This window comes from Sapajus apella, unplaced genomic scaffold (genome assembly GCF_009761245.1).
Source record: "Sapajus apella isolate SASKATOON/1434 unplaced genomic scaffold, GSC_monkey_1.0 scaffold33, whole genome shotgun sequence".
NCBI lineage: Eukaryota > Metazoa > Chordata > Mammalia > Primates > Cebidae > Sapajus > Sapajus apella.
In genome coordinates this window covers 6,598,350-6,618,994 of record NW_022436973.1, presented here as the reverse complement: position 1 = coordinate 6,618,994, position 20,645 = coordinate 6,598,350, and the positions used below count along the sequence as shown (strand labels likewise).

The window sequence follows — 20,645 nt, the reverse complement described above, 5'->3', positions numbered from 1 at the left end:
CGCAGCTCGCACCGCCCACGGCCGGGGCCAGGCGCCTGCTCTTCCTTCGCTTGCTGTGTGCGCTGAGCCGCTGTATGCGCGGCAATAACATGTCAGCCCAGCTGCCTGCCGTCGTCCCCGCCACCCGGAAGGCTACCGCCGCAGTGATTTTCCTTCACGGATTGGGAGATACTGGGCACGGATCGGCAGAAGACTTTGCAGGTATCAGAAGTTCACATATCAAATGTATCTGCCCGCATGCGCCTGTTATGCCTGTTACATTAAATATGAACATGGCTATGCCTTCAGGGTTTGATATTATTGGGCTTTCACCAGATTCACAGGAGGATGAACCTGGGTTAGGTTAATCACAGGTTGCAGAAAACATAAACCTTGATTGATCAAGAAGTGAAGAATGGCATTCCTTCAAAGAGAATTATTTTGCGAGGATTTTCTCAGGGAGGAGCTTTATCTTTATATACTGCCCTTGCCATGCAGCAGAAACTGGCGGGTGTCACTGCACTCAGTTGTTGGCTTCCACTTCGGGCATCATTTCCACAGGAATCAGTGGCACCAATAGAGATATTTCTATTCTTCAGTGCCACGGAGATTGTGACCCTTTAGTTCCCCTGATGTTTGGTTCTCTTACGGTTGAAAAACTAAAAACATTGGTGAATCCAGCCAATGTGACCTTTAAAACCTATGAAGGTATGATGCACAGTTCGTGTCAACAGGAAATGATGGATGTCAAGCAATTCATTGATAAAGTCCTACCTCCAACTGATTGACGTCACTAACAGGCCTTGTGTAGTATTCCAGCATCATTGTAGCAGAGAATAAACCTTTTCCCATGCCCAGTCTTCAAATTTCTAATGTTTGCAGTGTTAAAATGTTTTGCGAATACACTCTAGTGACAAAGATCAAATAATGTCTCCTCATGAGAAATGTAGGATCTTTTAAGTTTCTATACATGTATTCTTATAAGAAGATTCAGGATATACCATATTAAAATAGATGAAGCAGGTAGCTTCTTTTTTCTCAAATGTAAGTCAGCAAAATAATATAGCACTGCCACCAGAATTTTTATTACATCATTTGAAAATTAGCAGTATGCCTAACGAAAATCTGTTCAGGTACAAAGAGCAGTTAAGATATAAACAATTATGCATGCTGTGACTTAGTCTATGGATTTATTCCAAAACTGCTTAGTCACCATGCAGTATCTGTATTTTATATATGTATTCACATATACATAATGATTGTAATACATAATAAGAATGAGGTGGTATTATATTATTCCTAATAACAGGGATAATGCTGTTCATTGTCAAGAGACAGTAAATTGTTCTTTTCAATAAATGGCCCTTTTATTTTTGGGGAAAAAAAAAACAACAGTAAACCTGAGAAATGTGATCCCAGCCTTCACAGAGATTATGTTCTAGATAGGGAGGCAGACAATAAACACACAAACAAACCCACCCATAATAATAGCTTGTGATAGGTGCTATAAAAGAAACAAACAGGGTGCTATGATAGAAAAGTAGGAAGACATTACCTTCACTAAACAGACAGGAAAGTGAAAATTAAATTCAATCAAATACGACTTCATACATACCAGAATGGCAACAACTTGAAGTCAGATAATGCCAAGTGGTATCCAGGATGCGGAGAAATAAGTAAGAATCAACATATACTGTTCTTTTTGTTTTGTTTTGTTTTTGAGACGGAGTCTTACTCTGTCACCCACCTAGACTGGGATGCAGCCTAGGTCGCCCACCTAGGCTGGGATCTCGGCTTAATGCAATTCTCCTGCCTCAGTCTCTCAAGTAGCAGGGACTACAGGCATGTGCCACCAGGTCTCACTAATTTTTGTATTTTTAGTAAAGATGGGGTTTCACCATGTTGTCCAGGCTGGTCTCAAACTCCTGATCTCAAGTGATCTACCTGCCTCGGCCTCCCAAAGTGCTGGGATTACAGGCATGAGCCACCGTGCCCATGAAGAATCAACATATACTGTTGGTAAGGCATGTAAACTGGAACAAATACCGTGAGAATAATTTGGTAATTTCTAGTAAAAGTAAGAGGTACCTACCCTACCGCAATTTTACATATAATCTAAGGCTGGGTCATTAGATTTCTGATGCTAGCCATATGTACTTATAAGTTCTGAGACATCCCTGGATTGCCTCTGGTTTAAGCTACTAGGTGGGTTTCTACCCTATACCCCTAAAGGATCTTAACCTAGTCAATGGTCATGGCTCACACCAGTAATCCCAGCACTTTGAGATGCTAAGGTGAGAGAATCACTTGAGCCAAGAGTTCAAGACCAGCCCTGGCAACATAGTGAGACCTCATATCTACAAAAACATAAAAATATTAGCCAGGTGTGGTAGCACATGCCTGTAATCCCAACTACTCAGGAGGATGAGGCAGGAGAAAGGCTAGAGTCCAGAGGTCAAGGCTGCAGTGAACTACGATCACAATACTCCACTCCAGCCTAAGTGACAGAGCAAGACCCTGTCTCAAAAAAAAAAAAAAAAAAAAAAAGATATAATCTAAATAAACTATCAAACATGGTCACACACATAAAAGGACATTTACAGAGATATATGGGTGACCCTCAAACAACACAATGGTTAGTGGTGCCAACCCATTGTGTAGTCAAAAATCTGCATATAATTTTTGACTCCCCCAAAACTTAACAACTAATAACCTAATATTAATAGGAAGCCTTACTGATAACATAAATTGCTAACACATATTTTGTATGTTATATACCGCAGGGGTCCCCAACACCTGGGCCACAGACTGGTACCAGTCCATATCCTCTTAGGAACCCGGCCACACAGGAGGTGAGTGGCAAGTAAGAGTGCAGCTTCATCTGTCTTAAGAGCCGCTCCCCATTGCTTACATCACTGCCTGAGCTCCACCTCCAGTCAGATCAGCAGTGACATTAGATTCTCATGGGAGTACAAACTCTACTGTGAACTGATCATGCAAGGGATCTAGGTAGTGCGTTCCTTTTTTTGTGTGTGTGTGCGTTCCTTATGAGAATCTAATGCCTGATGACCTATCACTGTCTCCCATCACCCTCAGATGGGGCCATCTAGTTGTAGGAAAACTAGCCCAGGGCTCTCACTGATTCTACATTATGGTGAATGGCATAATTATTTCATTACATATTACAATGTAATAATAAAAAGTGCACAATAAATGTAATGTGCTTGAATCATCTCAAAACGATCTCCTGTGCACTCAAGTACATGGAAAAATTATCTTCCACAAAACTGATCCCTGGTGCCAGAAAGCTTGAGGACCACTGATATACTGTATTCTTACAATAAAGTAAGCTAAAGAAAAGGAAAACGTTAAGAATATCATAAGGCAGAGAAAACATATTTACTATTCATTAAGTGGAAGTAGATCATCATAAAGATCTTTATCCTCATTATCTTGTTGAGGAGGCTGAGGAAGAGGAGGACCAGGAGGGGTTGGTCTTGCCATCTCAAGGGTAACAAAGAAGGAAGAGGTGGAGAAGGCGAAAGGGGAGGCACAAGAGGCAGGTATACTTGATGTAACTTTACAGAAATACATGGTAATTTGTCTGACTTTTTATGTTTTCATTTTTCTAAAAATGTTTCTATACGGTACCATTCCTTCTTCCACTGTTTACTTTAGTTCAAGTGTGCGTATCACAGAATAGTTCATGACATAAAAGAGTGAAAAGTAGTCTTAAATAACTAGAACCCTTCTGCTAGGCTGTCTACTGTCAATTTGTTTTCTGCCACTGCTTCTACATATTCCTCATTGTCTGGCACTGGTGCAGAAGCATTCATCTCCATCAAGTTATCTTCTGCTAATTACTCTGGTGTGGTATCTACTAGCTCTTAAATTTCTCCAAGATCCAAACCTTGAAAACCTTCATCCTACAATCTACCTTTTTTTGTCATATTCATAATCTTTTTAATGATCCTTGTTTGGCTCTGTTGTAAATCTTGTGAAGTCATGTATAACATATGTACAGAGTTTTATTCAGCAGGAATTTATTGTTTTGGGCTTCATGGCTTTCAGGGTCTTTTATTTTTATTTTTGAGACAGCGTCTCATTCTGTCACCCAGGCTGGAGTATAGTAGCGTGATCTCGGCTCACTGCATTCTCCACCTCTCGGGCTCAAACGATTCTCCCACCTTAGCCCCTCAATTAGCTGGGACCATAGGTGCATGTTACCATGTTCAGCTAATTTTTATACTGTTTGTAGAGTCAAGGTTTCACTATGTTGCTCAGGCTGGCTTTGAACTTCTTTTTTTCTTTTTCTCTTTTTGAGATGAGGTTTCATTCTTGTTGCCCAGGCTGGAGTGCAGTGATGTGATCTTGGCTCACTGCAACCTCTGCCTCCCCCGTTCAGGCGATTCTTCTGCCTCAGCCTCCCAAGGCACTGGAATTACAGGTGTGTGTCATCACCATGCCTAGCTAATTTTGTATTTTTAATAGAGGTGGGGTTTTACCATGTTGGTCAGACTGGTCTCAAACTCCTCACCCTCAGGTGATCCACCCGATTTGGCCTCCCAAAGTGCTGGGATAGTGGCTTACAGGAGTAAGCCACCATGCCCAGCTGGCTTTGAACTTTTGAGCTCAAGCAATCTACTTGCCTTGGCCTCCCAAAGTTCTGGGATTACAGGCCTGAGCCACTGCGCCTGGCCTCTGGCCTTTTCTATAACAACAATAGCATTTTCAATGATGTAATCCTTCCTGACTTTTATGATGTTCTATCTATTGGAATTTTCTTACATAGCACTGACAATCTGTTCCATAAAGTACCATGTATAATGAACCTTAAAGATCCTTAAGACCCCTTGATCTAGAGGCAGACTTAAGAGATACTGTGTTTGAGGGCAAGTTAACCACTTAGACATCTTTGGCATTGAACTCAATACTGAAGTTCTGGGGTTCTCGGTGGCCAGGGACATTGTCCGTATCAAAAGCTCTTGGAAAGGCAGTCTCTTACTGGCAAGGTATTTTGTGACTTCAGGGAAAAGCATAGATAAAATCAACCCAGAAAAAGGGTTCTTATTACCTAGGCCTTCTTGCTGTACAATCAAAACACTGACAGCTGGCATTTTTCATTTCCCTTCAAAGCTTAGGGGTTTACAATTTTAAACATAGGACAATCCTGATCATAAACCTGGCAACATTTACACAAAATAGAGTTAGCCCACCCCTTCCTGCCTTAAATTCTGGTACTCACTTCTCTTCCTTACTAATATGTCCTTTGTGGCAGTTTCCCCCCACCCAGAATAGGGCACTTTGTCTGCATTAAAAACCTGTTCAGGGCCAGGCATGATGACCCACGCCTGTAATCCCAGCATTTTGGGAGGCTGAGGTGGGTGGATCACTTGAGGTCAGGAGTTCCAGACCAGCCTGGCCAACATGGTGAAACCCCACCTCTACTAAAAAGTGCAAAAATTAGCTGGGCATGGTGGCAGCTGCCAGTAATCTCAGCTACTCAGGAAGCTGAGGCAAGAGGATCACTTGAACACGGGAGGTGGAGAATGCAGGAAGCCAAGACCGTGCTGTTGCACTCCAGCCTGGGCAACAAGAACAAAACTCAGTCTCAAAAAAAAAAAAAAAAAAAAAAAAAACCGACATTTAATATTTTATCTTTACATTTGTTTACATTTCTCTCGACCACAAATAGTGCCATGTATGACCTATAAGTGTGTACATAAGTTTTAACTTTGTATAATAGATTTGTGTATATTTTATGTTAATGATAAAAACTATATGTAGACTAATATCTACATATAGTTTATGCATTCATGACATATCTTTTTCTTAATTTTTTCAATAGCTCTAGGCTACATAGTCTGTCGGTTTTTTTTTCCTTTTTTTTTCTTTTTTTTTTTTTTTTGAGACAGAGTCTTGCTCTGTCACCCAGGCTGGAGTGCAGTGGCCTGATCCTGGCTCACTGCAATCTCCACCTCCCAGGTTCAAGAGATTTTCCTGCCTTGGCCTCCTGAGTAGCTGGGGCTACAGGCACATGCCACCACACCTGGCTTATTTTTTGTATTTTTAGTAGAGACAGGGTTTCACCATGTTGGCCAGGCTGGTCTCAAACTGACCTCAGGTGATCTGGCTGTCTCGGCCTCCCAAAGTGCTGAGATTACAGGCATGAGTCACCTCGCCCTGACACGGGATTTTTCAAAATCTCCAAAACCTTTCTGGCTGTGTTTAGGGGCACACACCTGTAATCCCGGCACTTTGGTAGGTCGAAGTAAGAAGACTGCTTGGGCCCAGGTGTTTGTGGCCAGCCTGGGCAACATGGTGAGAACATCTCTACAAAAAATTTTTAAAAATAGCCAGGTGTGGTGGTGCATGCCTGTGGTCCCAGTTACTCAGAGGCTGAGGTAGGAAAATCACTTGAGCCCAGGAGGTCAAGACTACAATGAGCCATGTTCCTGGCACTGCACTGTAGCCTGGGTGACAGAGCAAGACCTTTTAAATAAAAAAATAATAATAATCCAATATATTTATTGAAGAAAAGTCATGTATAAGTGGACCCACACAGTTCAAACCTGTGTTTGTTAAGGGTCTAAACATCACAACCTTCTCTATAATGTCAAAAAAAATTGGAAACAGCCCAAATATTCATCAATAGGGAAATTAATAAATGAATTATGACTTATTCATATGACATACAGATAAAAATGAACTAGAATTATTCGCATTAATACACACAGAAAATATTGAAAAAAAAACTGTAAAAGAGCAAGATGCAAAAAGATATGTATTAAAAATACACCATTTAGGTCAATCTTTTAAAAAGCAACACTATAGGTTCTGATTATTTATATATATGTATACATACATATACATACACATATATATTTAGAGATAGGATCTCACTCTAGTGCCCAGGCTAGAATGCAGTGATGTGATCATAGCTCACTGTGGCATAGAACTCCTGGACTCAAGGGATCCCCTCACCTCAGCCTCCCAAGTAGCTAGGACTACAGGTGCACACCACTACACTTGGCTAATTTTTATTTTTTAGAATTCTTGGAGAGATGGGGTCTCTCTATTTGCCCAGGCTGGTCTTGAACTCCTGGTCTAAAGTAATTTTCCCAAATCAGCCACCCAAAGCGCTATTACAGGCATGAGCCAGAACAGACAGCTCATATTTTAAGTATAAAAACTTGGAGGAGAAAGAAGGTACACTAACTTTAGTACTTTGTTTCCTTCTGGGAGTGGATAAATAATTAAAGAGAACTAAAGGAGGTTTCAATATCTCTCATGTTTTGTTTCTTGAGAGAAATAGAATAAAGCGGGGAAGGGGGCAAAAAAAAAGGAGAGAGGGAGAAAGTGTCTGTCATATGGAGTGACACTACAGTCAAATCCAAGTTAAAGAGAATGTCCAACAACTTGCCGCCTTGACAATCTGGTTGCTGAAACCTATCTTTTGTCAAACTCAAACTTTCAGTAGAGTACTACTTAAAAATTCCAGTTGGGCTGCTGCTCAGAACTGAGGGAAATACCAGTTTATACTCTGGCCCTAAGCATAGCCGGACCTCACCAAGGCCTCGTATGTAACTGATGGTAATTGGTGGTGGTGGTGTGTATGGTGTACACACAAGATGTGAATGGGGATGAGACAGTGAACTTCCAGGGAAGGTCAGAAGAATGTTAAAAAGAGAGATATAATAGATGGGATAAAAGACAATACTTTAAAAGTAGATGAGAAGGCCAGGAGCGGTAGCTCACGCCTGTAATCCCAGCTCTTAGGGAGGCCGAGGCGGGTGGATCATGAGGTCAGGAGTTTGAGACCAGCCTGACCAACATGGTGAAACCCTGTCTCTACCAAAAATACAAAAATTAGCTGGGCATGGTGGTATGTGCTGCAGTCCCAGCTACTTGGGAGGCTGAGGCAGAAGAATCGCTTGAACCCGGGAGGCGGAGGTTGCAGTAAGCCGGTATCACACCACTGCACTCCAGCCTGGGCAACAGAGCGAGACTGTCTCCAAAAAAAAAAGTAGATGAGGGAATAGGGCAAAGTTACTTCTTTGTTGTCATTTCATAATCTGGATGATATGCAAAAGTAAAATTGGCTCCTTACAAAATTTCAAATTTTTAGGGAGATGTCAGCCCCTACCATGCCGTAACATGCCCTCAAATCATGTAACAACCAAAGTATCAAAGGCCAAGAGTCCCAGGCCCTGTTCATTACCCTATTTGGAGGAGCCGCCAGTTGTCAATGTCTCAAAGTTCTTCATTTTCAAAGTATGTGAATTTAAATATTCTTAGCAGAATCAAAAACAAAAAGAAAGGAAGCACTCACCCCCATGGTGACTGGCATGTGCATTTTTCATGACCTTGTGAATGAACAGCTTGAAAGAAACTCCATCTGAAGACGAATGTGCAGAGACCCTGACTAAGGAACTGATTCAATTGTCAGACCACTGCAGGGAGTAACATGTTGTTGCTATCTTTTTGTCTTAGTCAGCTACCGTCTGTCTTATAGGCTCTTTCTCCAGCTACCTCACCTCCCACCCCAGCATTCTAGAGTGTGACTACACAATGAGCCTGTGCTCAAGGGGCACAGCCTAACAGAACATCTAATAGTCTCTGGTCATAGATCTCTCCCATCTCCCAGCACTTTCTTTTCTTTTCCTTTTTCTGTTTTTTTTTTTTTTTTTTTTTTTTGAGACAGGGTCTTGTCACCCAGACTGGAGTCCAGTGGTGTGATCATAGCTCACTGTAGGCTTGAACTCATAGGCTCAAGTGATCCTCCTACCTCAGCCTTGCAAGTAGCTTGGAGCACACATGCCTGCCACCATACCCAGCGAATTTTTTAATTTTTTGCAGAGATGGGGTCTCCGTATGTTGCCTAAGCTGATCTCAAATTCCTGGGCTCAAGTGATCTATCTGCCACAGCCTCCCAAAGTGCTGAATTACAGGGATAAGCCACCATGCCCTGCTCTCCCATTACTTTCTGATTATTTATCATGTACTTCTTGAACGTAATCCCTTTAATTCTTCATGTTTATGAAACAACCTGAAATCATAAAAGTCCTTGACATACTTCTCTATTTTGGACTGTCTCTCCCACCTAATGAAAGATGTAGTCTTAAACAGAAGGTGTTTTTAAGGTCAGGCAGGATGGCTCATGCCAGCACTCTGGGAAGCCAAGGTGAGAGTATCACTTGAGGCCAGGAGTTCAAGACCAGTCTGAGCAACACAGCAAGATCCCATCTCTACTGAAAATAGACATTTTTTCTTTTTCTTTTTGTTTTTTTGAAATGGAGTCTTCCTCTGTAGCCCAGGCTGGAATAAAGTGGCGTAATCTCAGCTCACCGCAACCTCCTCTTCCTGGGTTCAAGCGATTCTCCTGGCTCAGCCTCCTGAGTAGCTGGGACTACAGGTCCGCGTCACCACGCCCAGCTAATTTTTGTATTTTAGTAGAGACAGGGTTTCATTATGTTGGCCAGGATGGTCTGGATCTTCTGACCTCATGATCTGCCTGCCTCGGCCTCCCAAAGTGCTGGGATTACAGGTATGAGCCACCACACCCGGTCTTTTTTTCTTTTTCCCTTGAGATCAAGTCTTGCTCTGTCACCAAGGCTGGAGTACAGTGAGGCGATCTCGGCTCACTGCAACCTCTCTCTCCCGGGTTCAAGCAATTCTACTGCCTCAGCCTCCTGAGTAGCTGGGATTACAGGCACCTACCACCACATCCAGCTAATTGCTATAGTTTTAGTAGAGACGGGGTTTCACCATGTTGGCAAGGCTGGTCTCGAACTCCTGACCTCGTGATCTGCCCACCTTGGCCTCCCAAAGTGCTGGGATTACAGGCAGGAGCCACCGAACCTGGCCAAAAATTATTTTCTAATTAGCCAGGCATAGTGGCATGTACCTGTAGTCCCAGCTACTCAGGAGGCTGAAGCGGGAAGATTGCTTCAGCCCTGGAGTTTAGGGTTACTGTGAGCTATGATTGTGCCACTGTACCTCAGCCTGGGTGATACAGTGAGACCCTGCATTTAAAAAAAAAAAAAAAAAAAAAAAGGGGCCGGGCGCGGTGGCTCACGCCTGTAATCCCAGCACTTTGGGAGGCCGAGGCGGGTGGATCACGAGGTCAAGAGATCGAGACCATCCTGGTCAACACGGTGAAACCCTGTCTCTACGAAAAATACAAAAAATCAGCTGGGCATGGTGACGCGTGCCTGTAATCCCAGCTACTCAGGAGGCTGAGGCAGGAGAATTGCCTGAACCCGGGAGGCGGAGGTTGCGGTGAGCCGAGATCACGCCATTGCACTCCAGCCTGGGTAACAAGAGCAAAACTCCGTCCCCAAAAAAAAAAAAAAAAAAAAAAAGGCTTTCAAGAATGTAATAGTTAAAGATAACCATCTTTCACTTTTTTCTTGAGTCCTCTGACTTCAATAAATGTATTGTCACCAGAATGACATGATCTAGCCTGTCCCCTATTTCTAAACTTAACTAAATCATGCTAAATCATGATCATTTCAAACCCGTTACTATTTCTTCCTCTCTCTGGCCACTCTGAACTAGTTTAGTTATATTTTCATGACAACATATTCTAGGAAATGTCAACATTTTTATTAGTATGAACTGTTACTGTTTCCAATAAACAGGCTACTGTACAAGCCTTGGGTATAGTTTTTGTTATTATACAGGGTTTTTTTTTTTTTTTTTGAGACAGAGTTTTACTCTTGTTGCCCAGGTTGCCATCTGGGCAACCTCCATCTCCTGGGTTCAAGCCATTCTCTTGTCTCAGCCTCCCAAGTAGCTGGGACTACAGGCACCTGCCACCATGCCCAGCTAATTTTTTTTTTTCTTGGGATGGAGTTTCACTCTTGTTGCCCAGGCTGGTGTACAATGGCATGATTTTGGCTCACCTCAACCTCCACCTCCCGGGTTCAAGAAATTCTCCTGTCTCAGCCTCCTGAGTAACTGGGATTACAGGCATGTACCACCATGCCCAGCTAATTTTGTATTTTTAGTATAGACGAGGTTTCTCTATGTTGGTCAGGCTGGTCTCAAACTCACAACCTCAGGTGATCTGCCGGCCTCAGTCTCCCAAAGTACTGGGATTACAGGTATGAGCCACTGTGCCCAGACTAATTTTTGTATTTTTAGTGGAGATGGGGTTTCATCATGTTGGCCAGGCTGGTCTTCGGTCTTCAACTCCTGATCTCAAGTGACCCACTCGCAGGATTATAAGCAATCTTTATTTTCATGCTTTTCTAAGTTTTCTAAATTTGTTTCTGATTATACAGAAAATAAGTGTTATTTATCTAAAGCAATATATCATATGCACAGATAAACTATAGCATCTGTGTATAAACCCAACATACTCTCTAATATATGTATACTATATGTGTATATATGTATACTATATATATGTATATTAGAGAGTGTTGGAACAGATGTTGTAGTTATCTGTAATATATCTTAGTTTATATGTGTGTATATATGTATATATACATACACACATACATATACATATAAATTCAACATAGACCCATCTCTAAATACATATACATATATATATATATAATATACTATCTCTAAATATATATATACATATATACATATATACACATACTTACCTCAGCCTCCCTAAGTGCTGGGACTACAGGTGCATGCCATCATGCTCAGCTAATTTTTTATTTTTAAATCTTTTGTAGAGAAGGGGGGTCTCCCTATGTTGCTCAGGCTGGTCTCAAACTCCTGGGCTCAGGCAATTCTCCTGCATCAGTCTCCCAAAGCTCTGGGATTACAGGAGTGAGACACAGCCCACAGCCTATTTGTAACAGAACTGAGTTCTATTTCACAAGGCCAGAACATGTTACTATTTTAAAAGTTCTATTTCACAAGGCCAGAACATGTTACTATTTTATTTTATTTTATTTTATTTATTTTTTTTTTTGAGACGGAGTTTCGCTCTTGATACCCAGGCTGGAGTGCAATGGCGCGATCTCGGCTCACCGCAACCTCCGCCTCCTGGGTTCAGGCAATTCTCCTGCCTCAGCCTCCTGAGTAGCTGGGATTACAGGCACGCACCACCATGCCCAGCTGATTTTTTGTATTTTTAGTAGAGACGGGGTTTCACCATGTTGACCAGGATGGTCTCAATCTCTTGACCTCGTGATCCACCCGCCTCGGCCTCCCAAAGTGCTGGGATTACAGGCTTGAGCCACCGCGCCCGGCCTTCATGTTACTATTTTAAAGCTTTACCCAAAGTATCAAGAAATTTTGCCAGACTATTTGTAACCCTTAATATTAAAAAGCGATTCATAATTATATTTCTAAAACTCAATTTCTTATCTACAATTATATTTATGTATGGAAAAAATCTCAAATGCTACATGCCAAAATATTAACACTGGTGAAATAACAGGTGATTTTTATTTACTTACTTTTTGGTGTTTTCTCATTTATTTTGTAACAAGTATGTAATCTTTTATATTCTAATTTTCTTACTGTGGGGGAAGGTGCTGACTTTGATGAAAATTAATACTTCTGCACTTTGGGGCAGGAGCATAAATGTATACATACACTATTTCTGGAGTTCCTCACCTTGAATTTTACTGTCACCCTCTCTCAAATGTTTTCCTTCTTGGTAAATTATATGAAATACTAATAGTAATAATAATCTAATAGTACTAATAGTAATCAAGCTCTACTGGTTCACCCTAGGATCTACACCATAACTGAAGTTAGCTGAAACTAAAAACAACCAAACTCAAACTTGACTGTCACTATTTATTAAAAAATAATGTAACTTCTTGTTTTAGAGGAAAGGAACCATCGCCTACAGTGAATGACTCACTAGGCTGATTATGTTGTATATATAAAGTACCAAACAGTTATTACAAGAGGTGTTTGGGACTGAGATTCAGAAATCTATAACTACACTATGAGCCTGACTCTTCCAAGGTGAGTCTCATCTGTTCTGCCAAGGAACCTCAGCTTTAGGGGCAACTAATTCCTTACAACATTTCAGCTCTGGACATGTCCAGGTGGGAAAGAATGGGCAATGGATTCAGGAAGAACAGAATTTTGCTTTCTTTTTTTTTTTTTTTTTTATGGGATGGAATTTCAGTCTTGTTGCCTACACTGGAGTGCAATGGCGCCATCTCAGCTCACTGCAACCTCCGCCTCCCAGGTTCCAGCAATTCTCCTGCCTCAGCCTCCCAAGTAGCGGAGATTATAGGCATGCACCACAACGCTTGGCTAATTTTTTGTATTTTTAGTAGAAACAGGGTTTCACCATGTTAGCCAGGTTGGTCTCAAACTCCTGACTTCAGGTGATTCGCCCACCTTGGCTTCCCAAAATGCTGGGATTACAGGCATGAGCCACAGTACCCAGCTGGGGTTTTTCAATCCCAACCATTCAATGTTAAGTTATAAAACTTAATTCTTAATTTCTTGACCTCTAAAACAGGAATAAGAAAAACCATCTAGCAATATTGCTCTAAATATTGGAGATACTGTATGTTTAGTAGGTAGCCTATAGTAGGTACTCAAATTATTATTATTATTATTATTTTTTTGAGACGGAGTTTCACTCTTGTTACCCAGGCTGGAGTGCAATGGCGCAATCTAGGCTCACCGCAACCTCTGCGTCCTGGGTTCAGGCAATTCTCCTGCCTCAGCCTCCTGAGTAGCTGGGATTACAGGCATGCGCCACCATGCCCAGCTGATTTTTTGTATTTTTAGTAGAGACGGGGTTTCACCATGTTGACCAGGATGGTCTCGATCTCTTGACCTAGTGATCCACCCGCCTCGGCCTCCCAAAGTACTGGGATTACAGGTGTGAGCCACCGCGCCCGGCCGGTACTCAAATTATTTTAACTGGTTTGCTTATAATAGTTCTTTCTTCTGATGCTAATGCTTAGATATTCCACTGTGCTTAACATAAAATGCATATCTGAAAATAACTGTTTGCTGGTGGGTATAGATTGGCCAAATACTGGAAGCTAGGACGTTGCCAGCACCCTCCCTTCCTGCTAGTATCATCTGGGTGTACTTCATGTCACTTTTGTTACTGCTATGGCATCTATCCCAAAAGTAAGAGGGTCAGGCTGCCCAGCTTATAAGGTTTCCATTTCCATGTACTTATTTCTTACTCCCATGGATTTTTTTTTTCAATTTTTTTTTTTTTTTGAGACAGAGTCTCACTCTGTTGTCCCCACTGAAGTGCAGTGGTGTTATCTCAGTTCACTACAACCTCTGCCTCCCAGGTTCAAGCAATCCTCCCACTTCAGCCTCCTGAGTAGCTGGATTACAGGCATGTGCCACCATGCCCAGCTAATTTTTGTATTTTTAGTAGAGACAGGGTTTCACCACATTGGCCAGACTGGTCTCGAACTCTTGACTTCAGGTGATTGACCAGCCTCAGTCTATCAAACTGTTGGGATTGTAGGCGTGAGCCACTGTGCCCGGCCCTCAGTCCCATTTCTTTCAGGACCAGACAACAGATAAAGTTGGTAGAAGGAGAACTGCTGGTTCATTTTATTGATTTTCAAACTGGCAACAGAGCTGATACAAAAGCAGACTAGGAAGAATACTTTCATTTAGGAAAATACTAATGAGTCAAGTTGAATTTTTCATTTCCAAACAGAAACCCAAGAGATGCATACTGTATTCATAGCAATTTAGCCTTTTCTTTTAGGGAAATATTTTACTGTCAAGAAATCTATCCTCTATCTGCCCCTCTCCTATCTTCTCTGCGGTAAGGGAGCAACCTTCCATTTGCCACCTGTGACAAATGCAGTTTCCAGTATCATGTGAGGAAAAGAGATCTTAATCACAAAGAGACAGCTCTATCCAATAACCTACAATCATAAAACAGGTACCTGGCAGGCAATTTCTGAACATGACAGCAAATCATTGTTATTATTATTTTTTTTTTTGGAGATGGAATCTCACCTTGTTGCCCAGGCTGGAGTGCAGTGGCATAATCTCGACTCACTGCAACCTCCACCCCGGAGTTCAAGTGAATCTCTTGCCTTAGCCTCCCAAGTAGCTGGGATTACAAGCGTGCACCACCACGCTTGGCTAGTTTTTGTATTTTCAGTAGAGATGAGATTTCACCATGTTGGCCGGCTGGTCTCAAACTCCTGACCTCAAATGATCTGCCTGCCTCAGCCCCTCAAAGTGCTGGAATGACAGGTATGAGCCACTGTACCCATGGCCAATGACTGCAAATCATTTTAAATGAACTTGATCCAATGACCAAACCAACAGTAAGAACTCATTATTAGCTATAATAAGAGATCCACTTCTACAAGACCACCACCACAGAAAAGGAAACACTGCAGAGATCCTGTACAGAGCCTCCTTGTTGTCTGTACAGTCCTTACCTGACAGTCAAAGTCCTGGAAGTTTCGTGTACCATTCTGTCAACAGAAGACAGAAAACACAGTCAGTTTTCCCCCATGGTTTCTCCACATGTGCAGCAAATTCAGTTCACAGTGAAAGCAGTGCATGTACGTCCTCTTGGTTGCCATAAAACTGAAATGGTTCTCATCAGAAGGTTTCAGAGGCAGGGTGGGTTATGAACATGTGTTAATAAAGGTTAAATCTTCAGAAGTGAGATTACGCTTTAGTAGGCTTACTGGGAAGATAAAGGGAAGGGGTTTAGTTTTCTAGCAAGTTTGTAACTTCTTGCCTTCGTACCTAAGGAGAGCTGTGAGAATGTGTAGGAAGACAGTAAAACATGGATCACAGTCTGGAAGCACACCTTGAACACACAAAGTGAAGTAGCTGGAAGGAAAGAAGTTGAAGGCCAATGTAGAGAAGGGTGAAAGAGACTAGGTATGAGGGTACCCAGAACTGGGAATTAAAGAAAGGATTAGGAAGAGGACAAAGACATGGATCGATCAGAAATGGAAGTCTTGAAATCTAACAAAAAAGAAAGGCAATGTCACTGAAGGAGGGAAAGAAACACAAAACAAAGCTCTTAATACACTGGCCTATCTGTTGCATCCTATTAAATCACTGACAGGGAAAAAGGATAAGTCACTGAATAATTTAAAAAGTAAAATACAGTCAAAAAATCCAAGGAGAATTCATCAATCTTCTAAAAAGGATTATAATAATGACTGATTGAGAAAAAAAAAATCAATGGCAATAATTCAGAAGCATTTCTGTAGCATTCCATGTGCCAGAATTGCAAGTCATAAGAGTATAAAAAAGGGATGGTGGCTCACTCCTATAATACCAACACTTTGGGAGGCCGAGGAAGGCCAATCACCTGAGGTCAGAAGTTTATGGGCAGCCTGGCCAACATGGTGAAACCCTGTCTCTACTAAAAATATAAAAATGAGCCAGGCATGGTGGTGTGCACCTGTAATCTCAGCTACTGGGGAGGCTGAAGCAGGAGAATTGCTTGAACCCGGGAGGCAGAGGTTGTGGTGAGCCAAGATCACGCCACTGCACTCCAGCCTGTATGACAGAGCGAGACTCTATCTCCAAAAAAACAAAAAGGGGTAACAAGTAATGTATTTGGGAAGAAAGAAAAGAAAACTTCTATTTGATTTTTCACAAAGTGTAACCCCTTTCCTGAAAAAAGTCTCCCATTATGTAGAAACTGATTTATCATGACTATTTATTCTATCTCTACAATGACTTCCAGAAGGTTCCTAACAGCTTCCAAAAACTCCCCCTCCAGAGATGCTCTAGATATCTGATCCCAAGGAAATACTAAGTAGTCCCATTCCCCTTCAGCAAGATCCTCCTAGAAATAATTCTCTGGTGCTGGGCATGGTGGCTTATGCCTGTAATCCCAGCACTTTGGGAGGCTGAGGCGAGTGTATCACCTGAGGTCAGGAGTTCGAGACCAGCCTAGCCAACATGGTGAAACCTGTCATGGTGAAACCTGTCTCTACTAAAAAACTACAAAAATTAGCTGGGCATGGAAGCAGGTACCTGCAATCCTAGGTACTCGAGAGGCTGAGGCAAGAGAATTGCTTGAACCTGGGAGGCAGAGGTTGCAGTGAGCTGGTACTGAGCCACTGCGCTCCAGCCTGGGTAACAGAGTGAGATTTCATCTCAAAAAAAAAAAAAGAAAAGAAAAAGAAATAATTCTTCAAGATCCCACCAACTACACTAGCAGGACAAAACAGAGAGGTTAAAAAGCACAGCCCAGGCCGGGCATGGTAGGTCACACCTATATTCCTAGCAATTTGGGAGGCCGAGATGGGCGGATCACCTGAGGTTGGGAGTTGGAGACCAGCCTGACCAACATGGAGAAACCCCTGTTCCCCTAGTGTCTACTAAAAATACAAAATTAGCCAGGCATGGTGGTGCATGCCTGTAATCCCAGCTACCTGGGAGGCTGAGGCAGGAGAATCGCTTGAATCCGGGAGGTGGAGGTTGTGGTAAGCTGAGATCGCGCCATTGCACTCCAGCCTGTGCAACAAGAACGAAACTCCATCTCAAAAAAAAAAAAGCCACAGCCCAGTGTGGTTCAGACACCCAAAGAAACAAACTATCTACTCCTTAAGTGAAACTAGTAGATCCCACTGGGACTACCTAGAGCTGCACTATCCAGTATGGTAGGGATGTACAATTTAAATTTAAATTCAATACAATAAAAATCTTGGTTTCTTGGTTACATTAGCCATATTGCAAGTCCTCATACTCTACTCTTGGGCAGTATGGACACAGAACATTTCCATTGCTGCAAAAACTCCTACTGGACAGCAGTGATCTAGAAGCCAAAAGCTTTTGGAGGAATAAGGTTATGAATGAGCAGCCCTTGTCTTTCTAAAGGTGGCAGTAATGTTACAACAGATTACCAATCATAGAGACTGCAGATGCCACTGAGAATGGGCAAGAGAATGGTAGAGATCATAGTCTAAAGTATTATTCCTAATAAGAAACTGAATTCACAAAAAGTCTAATGCAGTCACGACATGGAAAGACCACTAAGATACTGTGCAGATGGGACTGGGCAGCACATTTCCTAGGAATGTTGCTATTGATTAAAAGGAGCATAGTGTTCCATGGCTCCCACTAGCCCCATGAAATGTCTGAGGACTTCTTCAGACAAATAATTGTGTTTAATTTACAGATAGACTATGAGAAGCAAAAGGAAGGGCCCCCTAATGGATTAGGACAGATGGTTTTAGTAGGATATAAATGGCTAGCCAGTGAGTTTCTGGTTCCTGATTCAACTTGCACCTTCCTCCAAATATACCACAGGGCCTGATATAAATCAGGTGCTTGATACAGATTTATAAAATGAATAAGCCAGCCGGGCGCGGTGGCTCAAGCCTGTAATCCCAGCACTTTGGGAGGCCGAGGCGGGTGGATCACGAGGTCAAAAGATCAAGACCATCCTGGTCAACACGGTGAAACCCCGTCTCTACTAAAAATACAAAAAATTAGCTGGGCATGGTGGCGTGTGCCTGTAATCCCAGCTACTCAGGAGGCTGAGGCAGGAGAATTGCCTGAATCCAGGAGGCGGAGGTTGCGGTGAGCCGAGATCGCGCCATTGCACTCCAGCCTGGGTAAAAAAAGCGAAACCCCGTCCCCCCAAAAAAAATAAAAAAAAAAATGAATAAGCCAACATAAAAAAATGGTTAAATGTTGAGGAAATTCTGTTAAAACTTTGGGTCAAAAAAAAAAACAACTTCTACATTCCAGCTTAAGATATGATATGGTTGTAAGAGGGAAAAGAAAGTAGGGTACAAAATAGTCCTTACAGTTTGACCTTGGCTACATTAAAATATGCATTAAAAAAGACCAGGCATTATGGCTCATGCCCATAATCCTAGCACTTTGGGAGGCTGATGTGGGCAGATCACTTGAGCTTAGGAGTTCAGGACCAGCATAGGCAATATTGGTGAAACGCCATCTCTACAAAAAATGCAAAAAAAAATTAGCCGGGCATGGTGGTACATGCTTATAGTCCCAGCTACTTGAGGGGCTGAGGCAAGAGGATTACTTAAGCCTGGGAGGTTGAGGCTGCAGTGAGCTAAGATCACACCACTGCACTCCAGCCTAGGTGCAAAGTGAGATCCTGTCTCATAAATAAATAAAAGACAAAAACATTAACAATAGCAGCTGTTTCTGCATAGAGAGGTTATGGGTGATTATAATTTTCTTCATATTACTTACAATGCGCATGTACTTCCCTTTCTGAAATTAGAAAACTAGAAAAAAAGGGTCTAGAAAACCCTAGAAAAAATACCAAATTTAGTATTTTGTAACATAAGATTTAAAGGGCCAGGTGCAGTGGCTCATGCCTGTAATCCTAGCATTTTAAGAGGCTGAGGTGGGTGGATCGTGAGGTCAGGAGTTCAAGTCCAGCCTGGCCAACATGGTAAAGCCCTGTCTCTATTAAAAATACAAAAATTAGCTGGACATGGTGGCATGCGCCTGTAATCCCAGCTATTCGGGAGCCCGAGGCAGGAGAATTGCTTGAACTGCAACCCGACAGGCAGAGGTTGCAATTAACCAAGATCGTGCCACTGCATTCCAGCCAGGGATACAGAGCGAGACTCCATTTCAAAAAACAAAACAAAACAAAAAAACAAAAATTAGCCGGGCATGGTGGCACAGGCCTGTAGTCCCAGCTACTCGGGAGGCTGAGTCAGGAGAATCATTAGAACCAGGGAGACAAAGGTGCAGTGAGCTGAAACAGTGCCACTGTACTGAAGCCTGGGCAACAGAGCAAGACTCAAAAAAAAAAAAAAACAAACACAAAAAGATTTAAAGATTGACCTAACCTTTTGAGGAACTATTTATAATGATGTCTTTCTAAACAGACCATATTAGAGCTTCAATCTAACAGAATTTCCAGAGGTTTCTTTTGAAATTATTTAGAAAGATTAGAGAAAATCACTCAAGCCTGAATTAAAATCTCAGTCATAGAATACAGAGCCACATATTCTGATGAGCTCTTTGGGAAGCATCTGTCACTGTATGCATGAATTCTCCTTCCTTAGAATGATGTGACCATGACCATAAGGCATTGTGTAAAGCCCTCAGCCCCTGACATGAGCACAAAGGGGCATGCCAAAAAACAGAAAGGTAATACCCTCAAGAGCCTCAAGCTATGTCTTACTTGTTGAGTACCCAGCAGAAAAAAACTGTGTTCTCAATCCCATGTACACAGCTATACACCCAAATAAAAGGTACCAACAACTGGGCGAAGACTGTTTAGCATTTGTTTTCCTTATGTGTATGTGGTTTTTTTTTTTTTTTTTTTTTGAAAGGCTGGGGGAGAGAAAGAGAGAGAGATCCGAGGCTCTCTTGGAGAACTGCTTCTAGCTTCATGAGTAATCACCCTGGAAAATGGGAATGGCTGAGTCTATCTGACAGTGTTTGGCTCCAGAGCTTCTGAATGAAGATCATTAGCTGGTTCTTGACTCAACTGTGGTTAACTGAGGCCATGTCATTTATTCTCTGTACTCATTAAAAGTTCAATACTACTCACTGGGGGCATTCTAAAAGGCTAACCTTCTGGGGCCCTTCCCTAGAGACTTCTTTCTCTCTCTCTCTCTTTTTTTTTTTTTTTTCCTGAGATAGGGTCTTGCTGTCGGCCAGCCTGGAATGTAATCACGTAATCACAACTCACTGCAGCATCGACTACCAGGCTCAAGTGATCCTCCTGCTTCAGCTACTTGAGTAGCTGGGAC

The 20,645-nt window shown here is 42.2% G+C and overlaps 1 protein-coding gene and 1 pseudogene across 3 annotated transcripts in view; one reads left to right on the top strand and one right to left on the bottom strand.

Moving 5' to 3' along the window:
- NDRG3 (NDRG family member 3) overlaps window positions 1-15,451 on the bottom strand; it is a 56,970-nt gene extending 41,519 nt beyond the window's left edge. For both annotated transcript variants that reach the window (XM_032295028.1, XM_032295030.1), the window contains exon 1: window positions 15,360-15,451. The gene's annotated coding sequence lies outside the window, so the exon portion shown is untranslated. The remainder of the gene's footprint in view (window positions 1-15,359) is intronic.
- LOC116562734 lies at window positions 75-1,357 on the top strand (annotated as a pseudogene). Its single transcript, XR_004274081.1, has one exon. The product of XR_004274081.1 is annotated as an acyl-protein thioesterase 1 pseudogene (transcript).
- Window positions 15,452-20,645: the final 5,194 nt, after the last annotated feature.